This window comes from Hesperophylax consimilis, chromosome 3 (assembly GCF_061612785.1).
Source record: "Hesperophylax consimilis isolate HC1 chromosome 3, BYU_Hcon_1.0, whole genome shotgun sequence".
NCBI lineage: Eukaryota > Metazoa > Arthropoda > Insecta > Trichoptera > Limnephilidae > Hesperophylax > Hesperophylax consimilis.
Window position 1 is genome coordinate 30,675,048 of NC_142838.1, and position 6,000 is coordinate 30,681,047.

General features: G+C 34.5%; 1 non-coding gene across 1 annotated transcript; it reads left to right on the forward strand.

Annotated features, from left to right (window-relative positions):
* Window positions 1-4,924: 4,924 nt before the first annotated feature.
* TRNAR-ACG (transfer RNA arginine (anticodon ACG)) lies at window positions 4,925-4,997 on the forward strand. Its single transcript has one exon. It is a non-coding gene; the product is annotated as a tRNA-Arg (tRNA).
* Window positions 4,998-6,000: the final 1,003 nt, after the last annotated feature.

Consider the following 6,000-nt stretch of genomic DNA (forward strand, 5'->3'; position numbering starts at 1 on the left):
TGACCATTGAAACGCACTATCCTCCACCTCTTTTCTCTTATGTCATTGAATTATTGTATTCTTTTAATTTACTGTAAATATTTAGACATTATTTCTATACTGTGCAGAAAACACCTTCCTCCAGCGGCAGAATTTTGTTTTTAATGTTTTCATTGACACATGATTATGTGTGAATAGTAAGTAATTGCATACAGCTTCTTAACACCGTACGCAAGGACATTGGAGGATCTAGATTCGTTTCATTTTAAATGTAGCTTAGCTTATACTAAAAATTAGATTTCTTGTGAGAAACTTGAAGGAGCAACCATCTGTTAGTTATACCAGGGCCAGAAAGTGGTTGGCCACCTCCAATGTCATTATAGATCTTCAAAACTTTGATCATTATACCGCGGTACTAGCAAAACTTTTTATCTTTATTTAGACCAGTAAATTGTAAATTTAAAATATGAAAATAATTACTTATTTTTAATTTCTATTAGTATTTTTATTAGGATGGATTAAATTTTGTTCCGCAATCGATTGGGGACCATTGCACTAGGTTGAACTCACAAAAAAACACGGGATCCAACTGGACATGCTTATATAAAAACTGAGAAATTTTCTTTCAACTGAATCAAAAATATAGAATGTTTAATCCAAATTTTGGGCATTTCATAACACGCTAACCTGAAAATATAATTTAAAAAAATCATTAATTTAGTTTTAATTAATAAAAATTCTAATCGCTAATTAAATTTATATTGAATAATTGTCTAATTTAACTCTTAGACAAGTCGCAATATGTAACTTTACATCACCTTGGCTATCAGAACACCGGTGTAGATAAAATCGAGATCCTATTGTCCAACCAATCTCCACCGGTCACAGACGTCCTTTGTACTTAGCACTGTCTGTAAATCCCTTGTATTATTGCATCCCTTTGGAAACATCCCCAACACAATGAACAATGAACAGGTGTCGTGGGACAGGCAGCTACAGAAGTTATTAGGGAGTAATTTTGAATCAAGGTAACGGTTGAGGGGTTTGTACGTCTATTGTTCTACTATGAAAGGTTAAGTGTTTTGTTTGGATGTGTTTATGTAGTTATCAATTGGAATATTTAATGGGTGAACAGGAATACGTACAAAGTTCATGGTGAAATAAAAAGTATTAAAAATTTGATACGCTCACAGACATAGGAATTAATAGACGAGAAGATAATGGCGAGGGGTAAAATCAACTGTTGAAGAACGAAGGGAGTGAAGCTGACTGTGATTCGTCAATAAATCAATCTGACAGTAAATAGGCATCTCGCATTATAATATCACCATTTACTTCTTAAAAGTAAAATCTGCTTTTGAATGAATAGACATTTTTACATGGGAGCGCAAATTACTCGCCAAGTTATGAACAAATTTGCGAAGTCCAAATTCGGCAAAAAAAATCGGTTCCATTTTCAGAGTCGAATATTTCGTTTAAGTATTTAGTTAAGACACTTTTATAAATGTTCATAATTTACTTCCCAGCAACCAACCAGCTTTGTGTTTCGCGTCCAGACGTTTCTCGATGTGATAGAAACAACTGATTCATATTATACGATGTGAATATGCTTAAAATAAAGTAAAATAATGCTTATATATGGAATGTAATACGACAATTGGGTTTATTCTCTTTTTCACATCTATTTTTACAAGTTTTCATAGTACAAGTCAACATTTTGCCGTGTTATTTCGTAAAATGAACCGATGATGCCTCGACCATAGTTCGCACAAGAATGATGACGTCACGTTTTCAAATTTCACTTGAGGCCATACGCGAGCACAGCCGGCTCCAATGGAACCGGTATGGGGAGTGGGGATAATACGCTTTTAATCACTTAGGGCAGGTCTACTAATATTCATATGTCTATGGAAACGCTGAACGAATTCACGAATAAAAACGAACATGTCATTTTGGCGGCAAACCTGCAATGGTCAATTTAAAATTGTTATAGAAAATGTATTCTTCAACATAAAAATATAACATAAAAAATAGTGAAAATTTTCTATTTCCTCAGGAATTTTATTTCCATCAGGAATGTAGAAATCGAATAATGCGAATAGTTTAAAAACAATCAAATTAAACCTGGGTTAAAAAATCAAAGGAGCGGAGCTATACAACACTTGAGAAAAACTAAATCAATTAAACTCTTATAAATTTAATTAAACTCCCAGTAAGGAGTACTAATAAAAAAACAAAAATTTTCTTTTTTAACCTTAAATTTTTTTTTTATTATGTTAAAAAATGTACTGAAGCTAAATTTAAAATAATCAAACTTCTCTATCTTTTTTTTAAAGTAGCTCGTTTGTTTTGCGCCAATATTTCAATAATAATTGGCAATCTTTAAAAAAAATGGCTCGTTATCTAAGATGTACAAGAATAAAGCTAGATTTTGTATGATATTAATTGGGTCTTTGTAGTCCATTCACCTGCCATAAGCTGTAATATTCAATATCACATAAATATGAAGCGCTATTGAATATTCAAACACTCCGCCATAATGATCAAATCTGTAGTAAATCCTGAAAATAAATTTCTTTCATATGAGAAGACCTAACGAATATCTTTTTTGTCTCACCCTCTACCATTATTTTATCCTTATGTTTCCACCATAACACGGGCGTTTCCCTCTAGGTTGGTAGGTCTATCTTGAATAAATTAAAATTTCAATAAATAAATTTAACATGCACAAATAATATTAATTTTTTTTTAAATTGTTAACTTTACACACCAATTAATCAAAAAGATCAACATGTTTCGAAAGCATTGGTTTCTTCGTCAATTAATTAATTTAATTTTCAATTTTTAATTTGCAACTCATAAACTTACGAATACCTACAATAAAAACACGACAAAATACACTATTCCACTGTATATATATCCAATACAACGGTTTCACACTATAGGAAACCAATACTTAGGTGATGTCGATATATTTAATATTAACATTGCGAATTTTGTGGATTACGTAAAAGACTTATTTCAACACTATTCCTAAATGGAATATTTTTGTAAACCAGTCAAATCGCTGTATTTTCTAATTTGTGTTCTTGTTATTTTTAATTTTGTTTCTTGCATATATTATTTTTTAATGTAATTTTATTTTTACTATTCCTTTTTTATGTTTCAAAACTGTCATTAAAATTGTACCACCTACACGTAAAAGCCCTCTGGGCGATAAATAAATAAATAAATAATTGTGTTTGGGAGGCAGGTATGTGTGAATTATGCATTGGATAACCAACACCTCTTCCATAGGTCATCCCAAGACTTAGCAGGGGTTCCCGGGTTCATGGGCTGAGGCTTATATATCCAGCCGTCTCTGGCGTGGCGGGCCGGATCGAGAGAGACTGGTTGAAGGAGGCCTTTTGACCGCTCCAGCCAAACTTTCTCGACCCATCGCCTTGCACCGCAGTTGGAGGGATGGATTCATACGCCCGTCACTCCCGGATACACAGACCTCCCCGATTCCTACCTACTCCTCCAACCATTCTTCTTCATTAACTTCCTCTTCTTCCTTTCCTTAAAAAGACCTTCCCCACGGCATCCCCTAAGAAGACGTAAGCCATGAGGGAAATTATTTTCCTCCAGGCTTCCTGTGTGGAGCTAATGTAAAAAAAATAGTGGTTTATACAAAGTTATACATAAATTAAAATGACGCCACAAAGTGAATTTGTTACTATTGAAGAAATTAAAATTTAATTTAATTTTGCGGTAGTGAAACTCTTTTCGCTGGCTTATTTTAGATGCAGCCCACAGACATAGAAATTAATAGACGAGAAGATAATGGCGAGGGGTAAAATCAACTGTTGAAGAACGAAGGGGGTTAAGCTGACTGTGATTCGTCAATAAATCAATCTGACAGTAAATAGGCATCTCGCATTATAATATCACCATTTAGTTCTTAAAAGTAAAATCTGCTTTTGAATGAATAGACATTTTTACATGGGAGCGCAAATTACTCGCCACGTTATGAACTAATTTGCGAAGTCCAAATTCGGCAAAGTAAATTTCTTCTGTTTGCAGAGTCGTAGTTAGTTTCAGAGTATTTAGTTAAGACACTTTTACAAATGTTTCATAATTTACTTACCCCAGTAAACAACGATGAGCACACTTGAGAATCGCTACATTGTGATGTGATAGTATATGTTTCTAAAACTGATCCATATAATACGGTGTGAATAAGCTTAAAATAAAGTAAAATAATGCTTACTTATGGAATGTAATACGACAATTGGGTTTATTCTCTTTTTCACATCACTATTTTTACAAGTTTTCATATCACAAGTCAACATTTTGCCGTGTTATTTCGTAAAATGAACCGATGATGCCTCGACCATAGTTCGCACAAGAATGATGACGTCACGTTTTCAAATTTCACTTGAGGCCATACGCGAGCCCAGCCGGCTCCAATGGAACCGGTATGGGGAGTGGGGATAATACGCTTTTAATCACTTAGGGCAGGTCTACTAATATTCATATGTCTATGATGCAGCCTGTTTTATCCCACCATATTATTCACGCTGGGCCAATTCATAGTATTATTTTGTAATTCCATCACAAAGTTAATACAATTCCACGTACCCCCAAAGAGAGTATATTATATTTTTTAAGTTATGTTTTTTTTGTCGGGCCATGTCAAGAGTCAGAATAATAGAAGAGTATGAGACGATGTATGAATGAGAATGAGGCAAGGAGTGTGTGCCAAGACCGAGTTGTTTGGCGGTCCGTCCTCTCTGCTTTGTTTATGCTAAGTTATGCTTTGGGTAGGTACTTGCACCTAGGACACAAATTTTTAATCATAGATATATGGCATCATCATTCAACTATTACGCAGAACCTAGTAGGAAGAACCTGTTTTGAATGCATTTATTTGTGTTTCATATTTTTGCCACGTGGTGACACAGGTCCTGTGGCGCAACGGATAACGCGTCTGACTACGGATCAGAAGATTCCAGGTTCGAATCCTGGCAGGATCGATCTTTTTAGAGCTGGCTTTACAATTTATTATTAATATCTGTCCTGTACCCGGCGTTGCTCCTGGTTACGGATGACTTGGAGTTAACCTGTTGAGGTTGTGAATTCCAGTAATTATAAATTATTTTACTTTCATAAACCAACCTTCGATTTTGAAATACATTTTTCGACATTACTTTCACACAGGAGGCTCGGAGGAAAAAAAGTGGGTGTGTCAAGCCTACGCAAGACAGAAGTGAAACTTCTAGTTTCAGCTGATGCTTGGCGTGGCGCAGTTCGCTGGTGTCTGAGAGAGAGGAAAGAAGAGAAGAGAGAGAACGTTCGTGAGCGGCTCCCCCACCTCAACAAGGTTTCACTTCAAAAATGCCACAGCCGAGAATCGAACCTCGCTTAACTGATTGAAAGCCAACCACGCTGAGCACCAACTGTAAGCAAAGCCGCATAAATTGATTATATTATGTAGGTTCTGAAAATATGAGAGCTTGTTATGTTTTATAATGTTACCTACATCACACCCAAAATATAATATATTTTTAAAAATAATGTACAATGTACAGAAATAGAATCCCACACAAGATCGCGTAGTGCGCTCTAGCGAACGGATATTTTATCAGAGGGAGATAGTTTTAATTTTTTTTTCTGTAAATTATTACATATTATCAAAATAAATAAATTAATTAAATAAATGTAATACAATTATCATAATATACGGATTAGATAATAATTTTAATCCAACACAATAACGCAAAGCGCGCTCTAGCGGAGTAATGTTTTATCACAGTGAGATAAGTGTTTTTATTATTTTGCAATATTATTTTCTTTTAAAAAATGTTCTGACCTACTAAAAAATAAGATATTGAATGAAAAAGGCGTTAAAAACAAAAAAATAATGTGCGATGGCCGAGAATCGAACTCGGATCAACTGCTTGGAAGGCAACTATGCTGACCATTACACCACCAACGCCAGTTGTCGGGATGAGCTAAGAAGCATTTATATGTTACTTC